General features: G+C 49.2%; 1 protein-coding gene across 2 annotated transcripts in view; it reads right to left on the reverse strand.

Moving 5' to 3' along the window:
• SPMAP2 (sperm microtubule associated protein 2) overlaps positions 1-24,201 on the reverse strand; it is a 115,705-nt gene that overhangs the window by 40,368 nt on the left and 51,136 nt on the right. The window lies entirely within an intron of this gene.

A 24,201-nucleotide genomic window follows, 5' to 3' on the forward strand; every position in this document is an offset into this window, starting at 1 on the left:
TTTTCAAGCACTTCTCCAAGCATCACTTGGAAAAGTGCTTGACAACTTGTTCAGAATGGTAAAAATTTAAAAAATAAACTTTATACTCACCTTCCGATGCATTCTCTGCCCCGTCCGGAGTCTTGAGCGGCTCACGCTGTTGTGTGCAGGACCTGCGGTGACGTCATTGAGTCATGTGGTGGGTCACATGACTCAATGACGTGGCAGGTCCTTCAGACAACAGCGCGACGGAGGGAAAACATCAGAAGATAAGTATAAACTTTATTTTATTCTTTTTTTTCCTTTTTCTTTGGTACCCAGGTCTGGATGAGAGTCTCCTCTCCTCCAGACCTGGGTACCATCCGCACATTGATTCCGCTGCGCTTCCGCAAAATTAATAAACATGCTGCGGATTTTTGACCGCAGCATATACGCTGCGGAAAAATCCGCAGCATGGGCATTGACATTGCGGAATGCCATTGGGGACCATGGGGTGCGGATATACATGCGTTTTTCAAGCGTTTACGCTGCGGAAATTCCGCAGCATATACGCTTGAAAAACGCTACGTGGGCACGCAGCCTTTGAGTGAATTTTTTTTACATGCGTTTTTATCAAGCTTTTGTTGCTCTTGTTTTTGCCTCTTGTTTGTATTTCATGTTTTAAATTAAGCTGCTTTCTTTTGATACATCCTAGTATTGAGCTTTGACAAAACTTTATTTATTTGATACATACAGGTATTTCTCACAAAATTAGAATATCATGAAAAAGTTAATTTATTTCAGTTCTTCAATACAAAAAGTGAAACTCATATATTATATAGAGTCATTACAAACAGAGTGATCTATTTCAAGTGTTTATTTCTGTTAATGTTGATGATTATGGCTTACAGCCAATGAAAACACAAAAGTCATTATCTCAGTAAATTAGAATACTTTATAACAACAGCTTGAAAAATGTTTTTAAAATCTGAAATGTTGGCCTACTGAAATGTATGTTCAGTAAATGCACTCAATACTTGGTCGGGCTCCTTTTGCATCAATTACTGCATCAATGCGGCGTGGCATGGAGGCGATCAGCCTGTGGCACTGCTGAGGTGTTATGGAAGCCCAGGTTGCTTTGATAGCAGCCTTCAGCTCGTCTGCATTGTTGGGTCTGGTGTCTCTCATCTTCCTCTTGACAGTACCCCATAGATTCTCTAAGGGGTTAAGGTCAGGCGAGTTTGCTGGCCAATCAAGCACAGTAATACTGTTGTTTTTAAACCAGGTATTGGTACTTTTGGCAGTGTGGACAGGTGCCAAGTCCTGCTGGAGAATGAAATTTCCATCTCCAAAAAGCTTGTCGGCAGAGGGAAGCATGAAGTGCTCTAAAATTTCCTGGTAGACGGCTGTGCTGACTTTGGTCTTGATAAAACACAGTGGACCTACACCAGCAGATGACATGGCTCCCCAAACCATCACTGATTGTGGAAACTTCACACTAGACCTCAAGCAGCTTGGATTGTGTGCCTCTCCACTCTTCCTCCAGACTCTGGGACCTTGATTTCCAAATGAAATGTAAAATATACTTTCATCTGAAAAAAACACTTCGGACCACTGAGCAACAGTCCAGGTCTTTTTCTCCTTGGCCCAGGTAAGACGCTTCTGACGTTGTCTATTGGTCATGAGTGGCTTGACACAAGGAATGCAACACTTGTAACCCATGTCCTGGATACGTCTGAGTGTGGTGGCTCTTGAAGCAATGACTCCAGCAGCAGTCCACTCCTTGTGAATCTCCCCCAAATTTTTGAATGGCCTTTTCTTAACCCCTTTCTGATCATGGGCATATTAGTACGTATCTGTGCCCTGGGCCTTATGGGCCTGATACGTATTAATACGCCCTGGCGATTTCGCCCGCACACAAGCGGTGCGGGCGAGATCGCCGCCGGGTGTCAGCTGATTGTTACAGCTGACACCCGGTGCTATTTGCAGGGAGCGGTCCCGCACCGCTCCCGGCACATTAATCCCTGAAATGCTACGATCGAAATCGATCGCAGCATTCCGGTGGCAAGAGGGGGTAAGCTCTATACTTACCTTTTCTGCCGGCGTCCAGCGGCGTCTGAATCCGGTCCCGGATGTTGCCATGGTGACCCGACGTCATCATGACAACATCCGGGTCACCAGGAGGCAGGAAGTTGCTTTGGTCATGGGCAGTGCACGACCAAAGTAACTTCTCCCTGTGCAGCGCTGACAGGCTGTATGGCATAGGGAGCTGCTGCTCTCTATGCCATGCAGGCGATCAGGCTGCAAAAAGTGAAAGTACCATAGTGGGACAATGTGTAAAAGAAATAAAAATGTAAGAAAGTGAAAAAAAAAAAAAAAATTGTAAAAATATTTAGAAAAAAATATTAATAATAAAAATATATATATTGTACCCATAAATAAATAATCTTATGAAAAAAAAAAAATAAACCAATAAAAGTACACATATTTGGTATCGCCGCGTCCGGAACGACCTGACCTATAAAACTGTCCCACTATTTAACCCCTTCAGTGAACACGGTAAAAAAAAAAAAAAAAAAAACGAAACATAAAACGATGTTTTATCATCTTACCGCCAAACAAAAAATGGAATAAAACGCGATCAAAAAGACAAATGTAAATAAAAATGGTACCGCTGAAAATGTCATCTTGTCCCACAAAAAACAAGCCACAATACAGCTGTAACAACAAAAAAATAAAAAAGTTATAGCTCTCAGAATAAAGCGATGCAAAAACAATTTTTTTTCTATAAAATAGTTTTTATTGTGTAAAAGCGCCAAAATGTAAAAAAAATAAAAAAATGCAGTACCGCTGTAAATGTACTGACCCGAAGAATAAAGCTACCTTATCAATTTTACCACACGCAGAACGGCATAAAAAAAACCCCCAAAAAACAATTCCTGAATTGTTGGCTTTTGTTTATTCTGAATAGAAAGCGATCAAAAAATGTCATTTGCCCGAAAATGATACCGATAAAAATGTCAACTTGTCCCGCAAAAAACAAGCCATCACATGACTCTGTCGGCCGAAATATGGAAAAATTATAGCTCTCAAAATATGGCGATGCAAAAACTAGTCTTTGCGAAAAAATGCGTCTTTTAGTGTGTGACAGCTGTCAATCATAAAAACCCGATATGAATCTGGCATCGCTGTAATTGCACCAACCCGAAGAATAACGTCGTCTAATCACTTATACCACATGAGGAACGGCGTAAAAAATAAACTTTAGGGTTAGGGTTGTGTTAGGGTTGTGCTAGGGTTGTGCTAGGGTTTGGGTTAACGTTGGGCTAGGGTTAGGGTTGGGCTAGGGTTAGGGTTGGGCTAGGGTTGGGGTTAGGGTTGGGGTTAGGGTTGGGCTAGGGTTGGGGTTAGGGTTGGGCTAGGGTTAGGGTTGGGCTAGGGTTAGGCTAAGGTTAGGGTTAGGTTAAGGTTAGGGCTAGGCTAGGGTTAGGGTTGGGCTAAGATTCGGGTTGGGGTTGGGAGTTTTTCAGAAGTAAAGAAAAAAAAACTGACGACAATATGGCAACTAGTGAGAGCAAGTACTCGCTACTTGAGTTTGCATCGGGTGCTTGGGTATGCACCGAGTATGGCGGGTGCTCGAGTGACATGCTCGAATCTCCTCCCCAAATGTTTTACAGCTGTTATACAGCCAAAAAAACCTTGCGGGGATTGCCTGCCATGCACGAGCGATCCCCGCATGTTTTTTTTGGGGTGTCTAATAAAAAAAACATGCGGGGCAGGGACTCGAGCATGTCACTTGAGCATCCGCGATACTTGGTGCATACCCTAGTACCTGATGCAAACTCAAATAGCGAGCACTTGCACTCAAGACTAATGACAACTTATTCAATATAATGACCTAATGTTATCAAATTCTGTGTCGTACCTCTGGGTTCAAAATGTTCACTATACCCCTTGATAAAATCCTGGAGGGGTGTAGCTTCCAAAATGGAGTCACTGGGGGGAGGGTGGGGTGGTTTCCAGGCACATCAGGGACTCCCCAAACGCAACCTGTTACCCATGTGAAAATGCAAAATTGGGGGCTGAAAAACTTTTTTGTTGAAAAAATGTGAAAATTTTATTTTTACGGTTCAATGTTATAAACTTCTGTGAAGCACCTGGGGGTTCAGGGTGCTCACCACACATCTAGATAAGTTCCCTAAGGGGTCTAGTCTCCAAAATGATGTCACTTGTGGGGGGTTTCCACTGTTTAGGCACATCAGGGGCACATCCGCTAATTATTCAAGCAAATTTTACATTCAAAAAGTCAAATGGCGCACCTTCCCTTCCGAACCCTGCCGTGCGCCCAAACAGTGGTTTTCCCCCACATATGGGGTATCGGCTTACTCAGGAGAAATTGCACAACAAATTGCATGGTGCAATTTCTCCTGTTACCCTTATAAAAATGCAAAATTGGGGGCTGAAAAACATTTTTGTTGGAAAAATGTGAAAATTTTATTTTTACGGCTCAATGTTATAAACTTCTGTGAAGCACCTGGGGGTTCAAGGTGCACATCATGCATCTAGATAAGTACCCTAAGGGGTCTAGTTTCCAAAATGGTGTCACTTGTGGGGGGTTTCCACTCTTTAGGCACATCAGGGGCTCCCCAAACGCAGCATGGTGTTTGCTAATTATTCAAGCAAATTTTACATTCAAAAAGTCAAATGGCGCTCCTTCCCTTCCAAACCCTGCCGTGCGCCCAAACAGTAGTTTTTCCTCACATATGGGGTATCTGCGTGCTCAGGGGAAATTGCTCAAGAAATTTTGGGGTCCATTTTTTCCTGTTACCCCTGCGAAAATAAAAAAATTGGGGTCTAAAGTAACATTTTTGTGAAAAAAGTTAAATGTTCTTTTTTTTTTTCCACGTTCCAAAAATTCCTGTGAAGCACCTGAAGGGTTAATAAACTTCTTGAATGTGGTTTTGAGCACCTTGAGGGGTGCAGTTTTTAGAATGGTTACACTTTTGGGTATTTCTGTCATAAAGGCCCCTCAAAGTCACGTCAAATGTGATGTGGTCTCTAAAAAATGGTTTTGTAAATTTTGTTGTTAAAATGAGAAATCGCTGGTCAACTTTTAACCCTTATAGCTCCCTACTAAAAAAAAATTTTTGTTACAAAAATTGTGCTGATGTAAAGTAGACATGTGGGAAATGTTATTTATTAACTATTTTGTGTGACATATCTCTTTGATTTAAGGGCATAAAAATGTAAATTTTGAAAATTGCAAAATTTTCAAAATTTTCGCCAAATTTCTGATTTTTTCACAAATAAACGCAAGTGATATCGAAGAAATTTTATCACTATAATGAAGTACAATATGTCACGAAAAAACAGTCTCAGAATCAGGGGGATCCATTGAAGCGTTCCAGAGTAATTACCTCATAAGGTGACAGTGGTCAGAATTGTAAAAATTGGCCTGGTCATTAACGTGCAAACCACCCTCGGGGGTAAAGGGGTTAACAATCCTTTCAAGGCTGCGGTTATCCCGGTTGCTTGTGCACCTTTATCTACCACACTTTTTCTTTCGACTCAACTTTCCATTAATATGCTTGGATACAGCACTCTGTGAACAGCCAGCTTCTTTTACAATGACCTTTTGTGGCTTACTCTCCTTTTGGAGTGTGTCAATGACTGCCTTCTGGACATCTGTCAAGTCAGCAGTCTTCCCCATGATTGTGGAGCCTACTGAAACAGACTAAAGGACATTTTTAAATGCATCGGAAGCCTTTTGCAGATGTTTTTTGTTAATTATTCTAATTTGCTGAGATAATGACTTTTGTGTTTTCATTGGCTGTAAGCCATAATCATCAACATTAACAGAAATAAACAATTGCAATAGATCACTCTGTTTGTAATGACTCTATATAATATATGAGTTTCACTTTTTGAATTGAACAACTGAAATAAATTAACTTTTTGATGATATTCTAATTTAGTGAGAAGCACCTGTATGTGTTGATTACATGCACTGTTAGTGCATTTCTGCAGCGGAAACGCACTAAAACCGCATATGTCGATTTTTCATACCAATGCAATTCTACTCATATAAAACTCAGTGTATTCACAGGATAAATCAACATGCTGCAGATTTCAAAAATGCCCCGCTTGTCAGTTTATACAGCAAAAAAAACCCATACAGCATAGTGGTCATGAAATTTCTACAAATACGGTACACTTTGCTAGAATTGTAAGAAGTTGCATTTTCTGAGCAGTGAAAATACGCAGCTTCAAAGATTCACCAAAAACTTGTATGCCTAACCAGAATATGCTATATTCAGTAACAGTGAAAAATTTGGACACACCTATTCATGAAATGGTTTTCCTTGTTCTTACTGGAATGTGCACATTGTAGACTCAGACTTCAGGCAGCAAAACTACAAAGGAGTCACGATTCCTCCGCTCAGTGTGTCTTGGACTCGGTGATTGACAGTTCAGTCATCCAATCTGATGCAGGGGCGTGCTGAGCTGTCAGTGTTTTGATTGACAGCTCAACCATCAAATCTGAGTCTAAAGGCCCCGTCACACATAACGAGATCGCTAGTGAAATCGTTATTACGTCACGGTTTTGGGATCGCTGGAGAGTCGTTTCGTGATCGCTGGGGAGCTGTCAAACATGCAGAACGTCCCAATGATTTCGGCCGCCCCAGCGATCTAACTAACGATCTCGGCGGTCGTTGGGACGCTTTCACACAGCAGCTATTTCAACGATCCACACCTTGATAGGGACTGTACTGTGTCACAAAGGCGTGTATAAAATTACTTTTCCGCGCCCCCTCATCTCCGCAAAATCAGGACTCAGTCGAATATCAACAGCCCGGAGAATTCTGCTAGGATTTGAAATCCAGCACCAGGTCAGAAAAAGAGGATGGAATCGCTATTCTGTTGCCTTCTTTATGAACGGCGGAAAATGAGAACGCTGTAGCGACCACCAATCGGGGACGAGGGGTGCGGAAAAGTCCAATTTATGCACGCCTACGTGTCTCAGTTCTGAATCACTAACGAGGTCGTTGATAAGGTGTCAAATACAGCGATGCACACTGCCCAGCGGGAGCGCAACGACCCAGGAATGGTCCAGGAAGCTTTGTAACGATCAGCGATCTCACAGCAGGGGCCTGATCGTTGCTAACTGTCAGACATAACGAGATCGCTAGCGAGATCGCTATTGCGTCTCAAAAACCGTGACGCATCAACGATCTCGCTAGCGATCTCGTTATGTGTGATGGGGCCTTAAGATGTGCTGAGCTTCTTACAGGTGTTCCCTGTTGCAGGTGATTACCAGCTACTTAGCTGAACTGTCAGGTCCAGATCTCTACCAGTCCCTGCTCACTTGTTTACTTTGTATTTCGGTGCTCTGTTTATTGATCTGTTGCTGCCTGTCCTTGGACATTTTTCTGACCATCCATTTGCTTAGCCCCTTTGCTCTGATCTGCTATCTTCCTGGTATTCTGATCTCGGACCATGACCTGAGTTTGCCTTTGTCTTTCCCCTTTACTTTACTACGTGCTCTCTTAGTATCGGAGCACTCAGGAAAAAATTGCACAACAAACTGAGATTCATTTTTCCAGTACGTCCGTCAGGACAGCACAATAGGAGGCAGTCCTTCCTTGACCTATAACGGGACAGGATCAGAGAGGTTAAAAGGCCCCTCCCACCTCCACCCTCCAGTGTTTTTCCTGTCCCTTGCAGGACAGATGCAGGAGAGGAATGCACATCAGCGCGAAGATTACCTGGGAGCTCAGGGGGATCGATCTCTTCCCTTCCCTCTGTGAAGAGGAAGTGGCTCCTGGCCTTGCCGCTTCCCTCGGTGGAGGGCTCTCAACATCAAGCTGCATTGCCTGGATGCACATCCAGTGACGCATGCGTTCCAAGGTGGAGCTTCATTCTACAGACTCAGGGGGATCGGAGGGGTCTCGGCCTTCCCTTCCCTCTGTCAAGCAGTCCAGGGCTGACACCTCTCCCTCAGCCAACAGCCAGCCTGTGCACCCTCTGCAATAATGCAGCATTCCCGGTGTGACGCCGCTTCCCTCCATGATGGGCTCTCGCCATTACCAGCTCCCCCTGTTCTAATGGGTGTGGAGCCAGCACAGGTAAGTGCACAGGTGTTGATGCGCTAGGCCTTTGGGCGGTTACTAGCCTCATGCCTTATGCCAAAGCTGGGCCTAGGCCTCGTGTGCTGAAGTTTGACTTCAGTTAGTTGCATGCCATGGCTGCACGGGGCCTCATGATTGGGCTTCACAGTTTAACTTATGCCAAGCATGTTGGTCTCTCTGTATGGTTGAATAAACACATGCTTCACTGTTGTCTGCAGACCAGTATCAGTCTAACTACTCTATCCATAGGACACATGGTGTTAATTCAGCACATTGTCTCCATGAAGTCTGCCCTCCAGCTGTGCCTCATTAAATTGGCTCCTTCAGGTAGGGCTAGTCTGACAATTGAGGTGTACTACTCGTATAGTGCCTTAGTACCTAAAGTACCTCATTGTACTTCATAGTGCCTCATGTTGCCTATGTGCCACTTGTGCTTCTGGCTTTGTGCCTATGGCTTTGTGCATTGTGCCTAGGCCTTGTACCTATGGCTGTGTGCCTTGTACCTATGGCTGTGTGGCTTAGGCACATGGCACACAGCCATAGGCACATGGCACACAGCCATAGGCACATGGCTGGGTGCCTGTGGCTCTGTGCCTTGTGCCTATGGCTCTGTGGCTATGACTCTGTGCCTTGTGCCTTCGGCTCTGTCACTATGGCTCTGTGCCTTGTGGCTATGGCTCTGTGCCTTGTGCCTATGGCTCTGTGCCTCGGGACACTGGCATCGTGCCTCGGACCTTGTGTCTCCAGCCTACCTCTTCACACTTAATCTCAGGCCTCGATTCTGGTTATAGAATTCTCGTGTTTCTGGACCCAGATCCAGCTTCCCTTGGCTCAGTCTTTGCATCTGGGCTTAGCCAGAGGAACAACTATGCTCGGATTGGCCTAGTATTCTTTTTGGAACAGGAGTCTAAGTTCAGCTACTGCCTTTAAGTACTAGATTTATGGTTGAAGGGAGGCATATGTCTATTGAGTTCATTCTATAACATGACATACTACTGTTCTGGGAGTAAAAAAAAACATGAGATAGATGCTAATCATGTTGGGGGAAAGAATCCTTCCTGACTCCACATACGGCGATCGGTCTAGTTTCCTTGATCATCCTCCTGTAAAGGATTCTAGTCCAAAAGTTTGTAATATATTTATCAAGGAGGGTATCTTGACCTTCTTTGTAATTTTGTCGTGAATCAACAGTACAGAATCATATGGCAGAGGACCCCGTACTCTCACTACTCTTACAGCAGTCAGGGCACCTACAATAAAGAATCTGTATCTGGGTTTTTTACCATTAAGAACCCATAGTCCCACTGCCTCACAGTAGATAATCTCCCTCAGTGATGGGAAGAAACTTTCTTTCCTCTAGCTATAGAGGAGGATCCCTGTCACGGTGTAACAGGTCTGGGAGGTGGAACCTCTGAGCTACTATACAAAGGGGCAGTCCTTGTAAGGAAGCGGGTGGCTCCCAGGGGAGGCGGGCAGGTAGACACGGCAAGTGACAGGAACAGTCTCTGGGTAGAAGGGCAGGTGGTCACGGCAAGTGACGGGGAAAGTCTCTTGACAGGCGGGTGGTCACGGCAAGTGACAGCAGGGTAAGAGTCTCTAGACAGGCAGGTGGTCACGGCAAGTGACGGCAAAGCCTCCAGGTAGGCTAGCAGGCGGGTAGCAGGTGAGCGCTCCCAGGTGATCGGGTAAGAGTCTCTCGGCTGGCTGGCAGGTGGTCACGGCAAGTGACGGCAGAGCCTCCAGGTAGGCTAGCAGGCGGGTAGCAGGTGAGCGCTCCCAGGTGATCGGGTAAGAGTCTCTCGGCTGGCTGGCAGGTGGTCTCAGGCAGGTATCAGGCAGGTATCAGGCAGGTGCTTTCTGATCCGCAGGCGGACTGGTCCATAGACAGACTGGCGGATGCTGGTAGACAGACTGTCGGACCGCAGGGAATGCAAGCAGGTAGACAGAGCTGGAAAACAGACTGGCAACGGGACCTGAGGGCTGAAGCAGAGGTGAAAGGCTTTGCAACAACTTTGCTCGGGCACCTCCATTTTGGAGGAGGTGCCTTATATATGGGAGCTCCACCGGCAATTGGCCGGGGACTCCTTAGGACGACGCGCGCTGCCCCTTTAAGAGAGAGGGAGCGCGCGCGCCCTAAGCACAGTGCCCGGGAAGCGGCGAGCGCGGGAAGAGGGCGCCGAGGACGGAGCAGAGACGTGAGGGGAACGGCGTCTCTGCCTAGCAGGAGGCAGGGACGCCGACGCTACACACGGTTGCAGTCCAGGTGGACAAATATCACTGAGAAGATCTCCTGGTGTTCCCTCATTTATTTTGCACATGGTAGTGGAATCGCCTTTTAGGCCTTTATTTTCTCCAGGCCGAGCCCAAGTTTGATAACTGGCCCTGGATATATTTAAAATAAATAAGATATATATAAAATAAACATTTACATGAGATGTCTGGACTAGTTACTTGTATAGAGGCAGTTTCTAAAGGATTGTGGGAAGGGGTTCTTACCAGTCCCCAGAGTTTTACCAAGGTCCTGTATTATGAGCTAGCTGTGAATATGACAAATTAGTTCTTGATTTTTTTCATATATATATATATATATATATATATATATATATATATATATATATATATATATATATATATATGGCACAACCAATGGTAAGGGCATTTATTTAGGCCATTTTTATTAATTTCAGAGCCGAGACTCCCTGTGGTGTTAACATGGGCACCACAGGGGTGATGATCCATGCTTCCCTTCCCTATCAGGGAGTCTGATGATGAACCCAGCATTGTTAATGGCAGGGGATGTTACCTGCCAGCCTGCATATTTCCTTAGTTCCAACAATATCCAGTCCCTTACTTGAAGCCTAGAGATCTAGAGAGTCAGAATAGACGCCCGTCGGCTCCTGGATGAGTAATGTATAGGCATACCAATGCTCTGCCCATTTATCCATATACTAAATATTACTGGTTTGATCTTCCAGCAATCCAGGGCCTCTGTCATGCAGGACTCATCATACTATGGTAAGCTGGTCTGTAACTAAGGTTGTGTCTGAGCCCAGGAGGATCAGTGAAGGAACAGCCCTGTGTTATTAAGCACATGCAAGTTTATTGTTGGTCTACAACAGTTCTCATTGGGTTTGTGGCAGAGGCCATCACCATACTTTTGCTGGGCAATAAGAGGTGTTTAAGGTCTGTTCTATGGCTGCGGTGTTATAAGTACAATCTTTCTAACAATCACAGCGGTTCATTATTGGTGTTGGGGTACAACATGGGAGTCTCTCTCCCCCTCTGTTTCTGCTGCTAAAAAAATGCCTGGGGAGAAAGGGGGGAAAAATGGGAGCGCTATCTAAGCGTAGTATTAAAAGTGTAACATCAAAGTGTAATGTGAGTGATTAAACTCACCTCATGGAGTTGTGCAAGCAAGTGTAGCACCCCGAGGACTCGGCTGCTACAGGGGTATTGCACCTCGAACCAGAGGTGGAGGTGTGGTATTCCACTCCCGGGTAAGGATGGAGTGTGGAACAGAGCTCAGACAACTGCATGCACTACACTCACCCCATTTCCGGGGGACAGAACAACGGTACTCCCACTAGGAAGATGTGCAGGTACGACAGCGTCTGTCCCCGGCTGGAGTGGGGAGGGGGGGAGGAATATCCCTGTAGTGTAGGAGCAGATAGGGGAGGTACTCTGGGTATAGCTAGGAGCCCATTGGGTGCTAGTCACCTGGGCTCACACATAGAGGGAGTATATAAGGTGGGCACCATCTGGAGACAGGGTCTGTTCGGTGCAGAGAGGAGTTCAGCCAGAGAGGGCTGACAGGGAGCTGTGGCTCCGGCTGGGCCCAGCTCCAGGGCCAGGCCTGAAGCAGAGAGAAGGAGGCAGAAAGGCCCAGAGACGCAAGGAGAGAGGGAACCCTGAGATCCCACAGGAGAACGAAAAGGGTGAAGGGTTGGCAGAGAAGGGTACCGGATCCCAAACTGGTAGAGGCTAATCATCCTCAGCCAGGAACCGGAGGTCGTGGTCAAGCTTTGGCACGACCCTCACCACATCCACCAGGAAGGCACACCACGCATAGGGCCAGGGAAGCCAGGAAAGGTTTCACCACCAAGAGGCCCGAGGGAGCCGGACATAGGTGGGTCCCTGGTGAGAACAGCCAGTAGGAAGGAAGAGAGGGGAGCTCTGGACCACGCTCTGGAACTACCTGGGAGTTGGCCGAGTCCCTGACCTGGTGGACGCAGCATGACTCGGGTGGTCCTTACTGTGCACAAGCGACCGGGTAAAGAACAGTGAGTAAAGCTTTTGAAACTGCACTTCAAGCCTCCGTGTTTCGTGGTCACACCTGCACCTTCAGTACTGGGACACCCGCACCATCACTCCCCTCATCCAACTCACAATAGCTGCCCTGAGGCCATACCCCTCCCGTTGGGGGTTATACCATCCACGCTGCACAATCCTACCACCGGCCTCAGCGGTCTGCCCTGCAGCGGCAGCTCCATAGCTGCATTCAACGGGTGGCGTAGTCGAACAATACAGTATCATCTGCCAAACACTGCCTCCTAGTTTGACACCCTGGGCACGGACCGGGTCACCGCCACGAGGACTACTACTCCTATTCAGATCCGGCTCCGGGTATCCCCTGAACATGGCCCAGGGGGTGCGTCAACTTTGGCGTAGTCGGCAGGATCTCGTGCCCGCAACTACCGGGTACTGCGTGCCTGAAGAAAAGTTTACATGTACCGTAAGAAGAAGTCTCCCGCCAATTCCAGAGGGTCCCCGCCATCGGACGCCATCTCGGGTCGTTTCCCGCCGTTTGCCCGCCATCTGCAGCCTTTTCCCGCCATCCGCAGAGTTTCCCGCCATTAGGAGACGATTCCCACCATCTGAGACGATTTCCCGCCCTGGCAGAGCGGACGCCATTATGGGCGTGCCAGAGGGTGGCAAGAGACGACCTCCCATCGTGGGCCTGGCCCCAGAAGAGCGCCAAAAGCAAAGACCGCCCCCACCAGCAGAGACTGCAATGATAGAAATGTCCATCAGCGTGGGGGGACTGCCCCTGGAACTCACAATCACCAAGTTGCCCCGGGACCACCCTCAGTATGGGCGGATCAAGAACAAAAGAGAGAGGATGGGTGCAGCCTGGAGGAGTCTGGAGAGATCGCACCCGGAGATGGAGGGAGAGTCAGGCAGCACCGACCCCGTGGTCAGGAGCCTGTTGCAGGCTGCCACCCCAGAAGGCCTGGTGGAGATCCTGGCACAGCTCCCCAGAGAAAGGGAGCATGCACAGACCGCGCTGGAGGCCTTGGCCCGGAGGATGGCCCGGGTGCAGCAAGAAGCACTGGCCGAGTGGAGCAGGGAGATGGCCCAACAGGCTGGAACCCGCCAGCAGAGGACGCCACCCGCAACGAGGAGCATGCCTGCCCCTGAAGATGGTGCAGGAGGGACGAAGGCCGGAGACGACGCCGTGGAGGGAGCCACAGAGATGGAAGCAGGTAAAGGGGACGTCACCACCCCGTGCCCCGTGGCCGTAAGCCTGTCCCAGCTCCCCGTCGCAGAGCCTGAAGTTCTACTCACCGCGCCCGTTGCTGCACCGCCACTGCTCCCAGCTAGGCCTCAAGCGGCAGGAGCCGCAGCCACGCCCCCTTCCGCGCCACGCTCCTTGACTCTGAGTGCGGCGAAGCAGGAGATACCACCGGCCTGGTCGCAGGGCCGAGTACCCCCGGGCGCCGCCATCTCTAAAGTGCCCTTCACCTTCAGAGTGCCACCGGTCTGGTCGCAAAGCCTGGTGAATCCGGGCGCCGATGCCCCCACCGCGCCCTCGACCTCCACAGTGCTGCCCCTGGGTGAAGATCTGTTTGCGCAGCATACCTGCCCGGATGGGCAGCCCTTTGTGTGGCCCCCGGAGTACATTAACCCCCGACTCCGGAGGGAACGGCCCCTGTGTGAGCCCCTGATCCCGGCTCCGGCACCCGCCAAAATCGTTCCGCTCCCGTTGGAGGAGGCTCAGTTCGCATGGGACCCCACCGGTGAAAATCTCATGGGGTTCACCCAGGAGACCCGGGCGGCCGCAGCCCAGCGTGCGGAGTGCTGCCGACAACAACTGGAGGTCTTCAACAGAGAACGGCGAGAGAGGCGGGTCCGCGAGGAGCGGCCGCAGGTTCAAAGCGCGGAGCAGAAACGCCGGACCCGACGAAACCCCCGTGCGGCCCACGGTCCCCGCGCCACCGGGACCGTAATAAAGTTTCAACTGGAGCACGGTTGGGGCTTTATCCGGGATCACAGAACCCCCGGCGACGTCTTTGTCACCCGCAGGGATGTCGAGAGCCATCTGCCGGAGGGACACCGCGGACGTGACCTTTACCCGGGTGACGAGGTCACCTTCACCCGGCATCAGTGCGCCAAAGGACCGTACGCCCTTCACGTGCACCGGTTGACGGAGGAAGAGCTGCGGTATGAGGGAGATCAAGAGGACCCGGATGGGTTTGAAGACTACCCTCAGGAAGGAGCAGGAGGGCATCGTCACCAATAAGAGGTGAACAGGACTGTACAAAGTTACCCGTCGGGGTATGAGAACTGTTGTGAATTAAGAGTATGGTCCCCGTTGGGACTAGTGAACTGTTACCTGTGTGTCCCTATCCCTAACCAGGCTGAGGACTGTGAGCAGCCATTCCTAATCCCCACTGGCCGAGGACTGAGAGCGGCCAAATCCCTGTAAATAGTTGCGCTTCCTAAAGCGCCCCCTACTGGTTTTAAAAGGAACTGCTTTTAGAGACGGTTCACTTAACCTGGTCACAAGTGGCACGGTGGCCAGGAATCAATAGTGTGTTGGTTAAGAGTGTTTTATAATGAAAAGTTATATATGCTGCTAACAGAGTTTATAGTGTTTTATATGTATGTAGAGAAAATATTGTAATGTTTATTAGTGTTTAATACATGTAGTGTAAAAAGAAGAAAAGAACCTCCCATAAAGGGATGAGTTTACAGTTTATATTTTATAAGTAAGTGCACTTTAAAATGTTTGTATGTTTCTTTTTTTTTTTTTTTTTTACTCTTTTCCAGCCCGAGGACGTGCTGTGGTTTACCGGGGGGGAATGTAGCACCCCGAGGACTCGGCTGCTACAGGGGTATTGCACCTCGAACCAGAGGTGTGGTATTCCACTCCCGGGTAAGGATGGAGTGTGGAACAGAGCTCAGACAACTGCATGCACTACACTCACCCCATTTCCGGGGGACAGAACAACGGTACTCCCACTAGGAAGATGTGCAGGTACGACAGCGTCTGTCCCCGGCTGGAGTGGGGAGGGGGGGAGGAATATCCCTGTAGTGTAGTAGCAGATAGGGGAGGTACTCTGAGTATAGCTAGGAGCCCATTGGGTGCTAGTCACCTGGGCTCACACATAGAGGGAGTATATAAGGTGGGCACCATCTGGAGACAGGGTCTGTTCGGTGCAGAGAGGAGTTCAGCCAGAGAGGGCTGACAGGGAGCTGTGGCTCCGGCTGGGCCCAGCTCCAGGGCCAGGCCTGAAGCAGAGAGAAGGAGGCAGAAAGGCCCAGAGACGCAAGGAGAGAGGGAACCCTGAGATCCCACAGGAGAACGAAAAGGGTGAAGGGTTGGCAGAGAAGGGTACCGGATCCCAAACTGGTAGAGGCTAACATCCTCAGCCAGGAACCGGAGGTCGTGGTCAAGCTTTGGCACGACCCTCACCACATCCACCAGGAAGGCACACCACGCATAGGGCCAGGGAAGCCAGGAAAGGTTTCACCACCAAGAGGCCCGAGGGAGCTGGACATAGGTGGGTCCCTGGTGAGAACGGCCAGTAGGAAGGAAGAGAGGGGAGCTCTGGACCACGCTCTGGAACTACCTGGGAGTTGGCCGAGTCCCTGACCTGGTGGACGCAGCATGACTCGGGTGGTCCTTACTGTGCACAAGCGACCGGGTAAAGAACAGTGAGTAAAGCTTTTGAAACTGCACTTCAAGCCTCCGTGTTTCGTGGTCACACCTGCACCTTCAGTACTGGGACACCCGCACCATCACTCCCCTCATCCAACTCACAATAGCTGCCCTGAGGCCATACCCCTCCCGTTGGGGGTTATACCATCCACGCTGCACAATCCTACCACCGGCCTCAGCGGTCTGCCCTGCAGCGGCAGCTCCATAGCTGCATTCAACGGGTGGCGTAGTCGAACAATACAGTATCATCTGCCAAACACTGCCTCCTAGTTTGACACCCTGGGCACGGACCGGGTCACCGCCACGAGGACTACTACTCCTATTCAGATCCGGCTCCGGGTATCCCCTGAACATGGCCCAGGGGGTGCGTCACAAGCACAACTCTAAAAAGAACCAGTCTTCAATATGGATCCCTGATGGTGGTTTGCTGCCAGCGTGGTTGCCGTGGATGATTCCTGGGAATAGTTTCAATGTGGGAGGTAGAACAAAGAAACAGGGGACAGAGGTGTATCGCCTGATGAAGGCTAGTCAGCCGAAACTCGTGTTATGTTTTATTACGTTTTTATAAATTTGTCATATTAAATCTAGAAACCTTTTGTTAGGTTTTGAAAATTAAAAATCTCAAATCCATGTATACCTCTGGATCCTCAATGCATCTGAGTGGAAGCGGCTTATAGCCTGGTCCTCTGTTTCTTTGTTCTGTTTCTGCTGCATAATTTGTCACATTTATACTGAATATATCAGACATTCATTATAGTGATTTATCTTTGCAGATCTCTTTAGTTGTCTATATTTCTTCTGATCATAGAGATCTGTGGCGCCCCTGAGGGTTCGGTCGCCACAGAGGTACTGCACCTCACCCAGAGGTGTGGTGTCTCCCTTCTCTCAGGTAAGGAGGGAGTGCTGCTCGGGACCCCAACACCTACATCCAACACTACACTACCCCAGGCCAGCAGGAGGGGCAAGACGCAATGTAGTTTTCTGCTGAGCCCTGTCCCTGGCTGGGGTGGGGGGAACCCAAAGGTAGGGGGAACCAGTAGTGGGTGTGGGTGGAGGAAGTAGTTAATGGGAGCACTCATACAGTAGATATATAAAAGGTAGACATCTTAAGGAGAGGAGAGTGTAGTTCAGAGGAACAGTCTGGGAGCAGAGTCTCTGAAGGAGCTCTGCTCCACTGCAAGGGCCCAGGACTGAGGCCCAGGAGGGGAGCAGGGAGTAAGCTCCGTTCTACAGAAGGGATCCTAGGGGAGTACGGCGAGTGCAGGCGGCACCCGTACACCTTAACCTGCCAAGTGTCAGGAGGATCTAGGCCGCAAGAAGGGGACCGGCCCCTGGCCCAGTCGTGCAGCTTCAAGCCTCGGCTGGAAAAACCGGAGGCTTCTGACTTCTATAGCCAGAAGCCAAACTCCCGCTCCAATCCTAGTAAGGTCAAGCAGGTCTGTGCAACTCCGACGGACAGGGGGGACCTCGCAGCACCCGAACAGGATTCACAGTGGGAAGCGCAGGACAGGAGGGAGTAAGACCCAGCGTGAAGTCGGTCTAGAGAGGTACATAAGAAAGTGGGGTTCTGCCAGGTACACCCGAGCTGCCTGAGGAAGGACTGAACCCCTGCCCGGTGAACGCAGTGCGACGCGGGAGGCCTGCACCTGTACAGTGCACCTGTGGACTGTCTAAGAACTGTGAGTAAATCTTGGATGACTGCACTGAGCTGCCTCCGTTCCTTTCTTTCGCCGGTGCCATTTCCCTCCCCGCACTACAACGCCCAGCGCACCTCCATTTATTTACACTGCCCTGAGGCCTGCTCCACCTGTGGGGAGCCGCTCCATCTCAAGCTGCCCTAACACCTGCCTCAGAGGACTGTCGCAGCGCTGGTGATCCTCACCAGACACCACAGGTGGCGTCACGACAAATCCCCCTATAAATATTCCCCTTTTTGCACTGACCGCACTGGGTCACGGACCGGGCCAGCCACCGTGATCTCCCCCCAAAAAGCAGCCATAAGGCCCGGCTGCCGAGTACCCCACGGCCCTGGGGGCGAGTCAGAGTTGGTCGCCACAGATCTTTTCTATATCTAGCCTGGTTCCTGCCCAGGACTTTGGTCCCTTGAGGCTTCTGTACCCACCCTGGTGCTATTTATTTGGTATTTCTCCTATCGTGCTGTCCTGAGGGACATACTGGAAAAAGGAAATTAGACCTACCAGTAATTTTGTTTCCAGGTAGTCCCTCAGGACAGCACCATTACTTCCCTCCCTTATTTTTATCTTTGGGCTTGCATGGGATCGGTCTTTCCGCGGGTCGTTCGTTCGTCTGGTCACCATTGCTCGAGGCCGAGCTGAAGCTGTTAAAGTGGTTCTTACATATGAGTTTCTAGTGGCTCGTATAGACCATTTGCATCCATCCTTCGGTGTGTGGTAGGACGACCCTCTCGGCCACTTCTGGAAGTAGACTCAGGAACCCGGGTTTTCTTTGCAGGCTTTATTAACAGCATAAAGCTCTGCACTCCAGCAAAATAAATACAGCATTACTTGGCTAAACAATAAAATAAAAGATAAACTATAGCACAGTCCATATATGTGTGTGCGGGTCGCTCACACAGGTTATGTCCAGCCTTCAGCTCCCTCCTGAGCTATGGCTGTCCAGTCTGGAGACCTTGCCTCTCCAAACACAACTCGGAGATAAAAAAAAAAAGGGACTGAACATTTAAACGATGCTCAGCCACACCCGGAGGTGGAAGTATGGGGAATGACGTCCCTCCCATCACTGTCATTCCCCTGAAACCACGCCCGTCCATACAGGAGCTCAAATGAAGAGAAGCAAGTGGAGGCTTGAGGAACTTCTCTGACGGAGAAAATCAGAAATGGGAGCAGGTAGTCCCAGTCTCGCCCATCCTTTTCAATGACCTTCCTGAGCATCGCCTTTAAGGTTTTATTGAAGCGTTCCACTAAGCCGTCTGTCTGCGGAAGATAAACTGAGGTCCGAATCTGGGCAATCTGAAGGACTTTGCATAGCTCCTTCATCACCTTGCTCATGAAGGGGGTTCCTTGGTCTGTCAAAATCTCTTTTGGCAGACCTGTCCGAGCAAAATTATGAACTAGCTCTCGGGCTATACTTTTACTGGATGAGTTCCTTAGGGGTACCGCTTCGAGGTACCGGGTTACATAGTCCATGACCACCAGGATGTATTGGTGGCCCCGGGCCGATTTAACTAAGGGACCCACGAGGTCCATGGCAATCCTCTCAAAGGGAACCTCTATGACAGGTAGTGGAACTAAAGGCCCCGTCACACTAAGCGATTCAGCAGCGATCCCGACAACGATATGACCTGTCAGGGATCGTTGCTGCGTCGCTAATACATCGCTGGTGAGCTGTCAAACAGGCAGGCTCACCAGCGATCAGGGGAGCAGCGATATCGTGGAAAGAACCGTTCCACGATGTCCTGCTCCCGGTTACCAGCCTGCTGCAGAAGCAGGAGCAGGCTCGTAACCATGATAAACATTGGGTTACTAAGTGCGCGTGTGCCCCTAGTAACCCGCTGTTTACCATGGATACCACTCTGCTACCGTGCGCGGGAGGTTACCGTTCACCTTAGCAGAGTCGTATCCATGATAAACATCGGGTTACTAGGGGCATACGCGCACTTAGTAACCCGATGTTTATTATGGATATGACTCTGCTAAGGTGAGCGGTAACCTCCCGCGCACCGTAGCAGAGTGGTATCCATGGTAAACAGCGGGTTACTAAGTGCGCGCGTGCCCCTAGTAACCCGATGTTTACCATGGATACCAGCCTGAACGTTGGTCCCGCTGGTCACACACAGCGATGTGTGCCGGCCAGCAGGAGGCCAACGACCAAAAAATGGTCCAGGACACTTTGCAGCGATCAGCAACCTCACAGCAGGGGCCTGATCGTTGCAAAGTGTCACACATAGCGACATCGCTGGTGAGGTCGCTGTTGCGTCACCAAAACCTTGACTCAGCAGCGATCTCGCTAGCGATATCGCTATGTGAGACGGGGGCTTTAGGGACTATGAAAGTGGGAGGTGGGCGCGGTTATCTGGCAGGTGGGGCAGGACCTACAATAGTTTAAGATTTCCCGATAACATCCTGGCCAATAAAACCTCCTTATTATTCTCTCCTGGGTTTTCTCAACCCCTAGGTGTCCCCCCAAAATATGTGAGTGTGCCATGTTTAATATCTTCTGACGGTATGAACCTGGAACTAACAGCTGTTCCACTACCTCTTCACTTTTTAGTTTGGTCACCCGGTATAATAGCTCCCCTGAACTGCAAAGTGTGGGTACCTGGCGTCCGCCCCCAGCTCTTGAGCAACACCATTACAAACAGTAACATTATCCCACACCCCTTTCAAGGTCAAGTCCCGAACCTGAGCTGACCCAAAGTTCTCTCCAGGCACCTCTAATTCAGGGAGGTCGACCACCTCAGACACAGTCTCGTCCTCGTCGCCGACAAGGACACATAGTGGGAACTCATCCACTTCCGATGTCGACCGGGGTATTTCTCTAGGGTCCTGGCTTTTTTTCACGGGACTCGGTCTGGATCCCTTCCCCCACAAGTCCCAGAACAAGTGAAAATCGCGCCCCAAAATGATGGGATGTATCAGGTCCCTGACTACCCCGACCTCTTGGGATTGGGCGCCACAGTCTGTTCCGACTGTCACTCTGGCCACCGGGTAGTTCTTGCTCGAGGCCGAGCTGAAGCTGTTAAAGTGGTTCTTACATATGAGTTTCTAGTGGCTCGTATAGACCATTTGCATCCATCCTTCGGTGTGTGGTAGGACGACCCTCTCGGCCACTTCTGGAAGTAGACTCAGGAACCCGGGTTTTCTTTGCAGGCTTTATTAACAGCATAAAGCTCTGCACTCCAGCAAAATAAATACAGCCTTACTTGGCTAAACAATAAAACAAAAGATAAACTATATCACAGTCCATATATGTGTGTGCGGGTCGCTCACACAGGTTATGTCCAGCCCTTAGCTCCCTCCTGAGCTATGGCTGTCCAGTCTGGAGACCTTGCCTCTCCAAACACAACTCAGAGAGAAAAAAAAAGAAAGGACTGAACATTTAAACGATGCTCAGCCACACCCTGAGGTGGAGGTATGGGGAATGACGTCCCTCCCATCACTGTCATTCCCCTGAAACCACGCCCTTTAAGTGAGTTAACCCACCAGCATATAACATGCTGGCAGAAAGTCCATTGGTTTCAGTTCACACAGGCTAGCAACCTGTGCGACACATACCTCCCCTCATATATCATACCAGTGACTCTGTCACAGGTGGTAATTGGAAAAACACTGGAGGGTGGAGGTGGAAGGGGCCTTTTAACCTATCTGATCCTGTCCCGTTATAGGTCATGGAAGGACTACCTCCTACTGTGCTGTCCTGAGGGACTACCTGGAAACAGAATTACTGGTAGGTCTAATTCCCTTTTTACCCATTATCCCTTATAAATATTAAAAACTTGGGGATAAAATAGAATTAGTCGTTACCGGTAATTCGGTTTCTAGAAGCCTTCCACGACAGCATTGGAGGATGTTGTCCACGCCCTATCGGGGGACAGGAACACAGAGATGTTAAAAGCCCCTCCCCACCATCAATCCCCAGTGTTTACCAAGATCACCTGCAAAAAATGGTTACCTGACAGTTATATGGAATCCATAGGGAGGGAAATTTGTGCTGTCGTGGAAGGCTTCTAGAAACCGAATTACCGGAAAGGACTAATTCTATTTTCTCAATACGCCTTCCACGACAGCATTGGAGGAATACCAACGATATTTTATTAGGGAGGGACAATAGCTTGTAGGACTTTCCTACCAAAGGCTAAATCCCTAATGGACGATAAGTCTAATCTATAATGTTTAGAAAATGTGTGAAGGGAAGACCATGTAGCTGCCCTGCAAATCTGTTCCGTAGAAGCGCCCGCTCTTTCATCCCAAGAAGTTGATGTGGATCTGGTAGAGTGAGCTTTTAAGGCGATCGGTGGATCCAACTGTTGATTGACGTAGGCTTCCTCAATCGCTTTTTTAATCCAGTTTGCTATAGTGGATTTAGCTGCCTTCCTTCCCCTGTTATGCCCTGAGTGTTGTATGAATAGATTTTCATCCAATCTCCAAGACTCAGTCTGTTGCAGATAATAAAGAACAACTCTGCGGACATCTAAGAGATGGAACTCTGCTTCCTTTGAATTAGAAGGCTTCTGGCAGAAGGAGGGAAGGATGACCTCCTGGGAACGATGGAAATCTGTAGCAACCTTTGGGAGAAAGGAAGGGTCCAAACGAAGAGTAATTCTATCTTCAGTCACAGTCATGTAAGGTTCTCTGATGGAGAGAGCTTGCAGTTCTCCTACTCTTCGTGCTGAAGTGATGGCTACTAAAAAGGCAGTCTTATGAGAGAGAGTCTGTATTGTGCTGGAGGATAGAGGCTCGAAGGGAGAGAGGGTTAGACCCCGGAGCACCACATTAAGATCCCAGGATGGGACATGGGATCGATTTTTTGGGTGAAGTCTGAGTGCCGAAGTTGTGAATCTTTTGATCCATCTGTGAGAGGCCAAATCTTGTTCGAATATGGAACTTAGGGCTGAAATCTGCACCTTGAGTGTACTAGGTTTGAGACCCAACTCCAATTCGTTCTGTAAAAAATCAAGGATCCAAGCAATGTTGGGGTGTGAGGTGTGAGGAATATCCGGGGCATACCATGATAGGAATTTTTTCCATATTTTGCCGTATATAGCATTGGTTACTGGTTTCCTACTTTGTTGGAGAGTTCCTATAACCTTTTCCGAGAGACCTTTGGATTTTAAGATCTCGGCTTCAGTAACCAGGCTGCAAGGTTTAGCCACTGAGGATTTGGGTAAAATAGGGGACCTTGTGAGAGAAGGTTGTTGACCGGTGGAAGTATCACGGGACCGTCCAGGCAAAGTTCCATGATGGCGCCGAACCAAGGTCTTTTGCGCCACAGAGGGGCCACTAGAATTGTTGCCACCCTCTCTAACCTGACTTTCTGGATAGTTCTTGCCATCAGTGGAATTGGAGGAAACGCATAGACCAGTTTGAAATGCCAGGGATGGGCTATTGCATCTAGATTCATGGCATTGTCTCTTCTGTCCAATGAAAAGAAGAAGGGAAGTTTTGTGTTTAGGCGACTGGCAAAGATATCTACTTTGGGGAGACCCCATTTTGCTACCAGTGACTGGAATATTTGAGGATTCAAGCTCCACTCTCCTGGCTGAATGTCTTCCCTGCTTAGAAAGTCTGCTTGAATGTTGTTTGAGCCTTTCAGGTGAATTGCTGAAATTGACAGGAGATGTTGTTCTGCCCAGGAAAATATTCGACTTGCGATTTGTTTCAGGCTGTCTTCCCTCGTACCTCCCTGATGACGAAGGAAGGCGACTGTAGTCACATTGTCTGAGAGTATCTTGATGTGAGAACCCTGGATTAGGTTGATTGCTGCTCTGAGCGTTTTTTCTACTGCCTTCAGCTCCCTGAAGTTGGAGGATCTGGCACTGATCTCGGGACTCTATCTGCCTTGAAAAGGAGTCTGGGCCACCATGGCACCCCATCCTCATATGCTGGCTAGTGTTGAGCATTCCGATACTGTAATATCGGGTATCGGCCGATATTCGCGGTATCGGAATTCCGATACTTAATTCCGATACTTTTACAATATCGGATACCGGAATCGTAAGTTCCCATAATGCCTGCGCTCTGCAGTGTCTGTGAAGGATGACAAGTTGGATGGCAGCGCGATCCAGCCTGTCATCAGAATGCCATCCCAGCGGGGGAGAATTCTCCTGATTGTTTAAAAGCCGGCGGGCGGTATAAAGCCGCCGGCTTTTAAACAATCACACAGCCCCATACTGCTTCCCCGCAGCCTCCCACCCCGATCCTCCGCTCCCCTCGCCACCTCCCATCCCGATAGTAAGTTAGGACCGGGCGGGGAGCACAGCTCCAAGGAGCGGGGAAAAGACTTCACCGCCGGCTTTCCCGTTCTGTGCTGCGCTTTCCCGCCGGTTATTTCAAATGAACAGCTGAGGTATCAGGTGATGCCGATCAGCTGTTCATTTGAATTAGCCGCGGTGCCCTCAGAGGGTTCATGTGAGTTCATGCTTGACTGCATGAACTCACATGAACTTTCCCACGACCGCACAGGTCAGCCTCA

This window comes from Phyllobates terribilis, unplaced genomic scaffold (assembly GCF_046119375.1).
Source record: "Phyllobates terribilis strain yellow unplaced genomic scaffold, ASM4611937v1 Scaffold_1__5_contigs__length_1240528914, whole genome shotgun sequence".
Lineage (NCBI taxonomy): Eukaryota > Metazoa > Chordata > Amphibia > Anura > Dendrobatidae > Phyllobates > Phyllobates terribilis.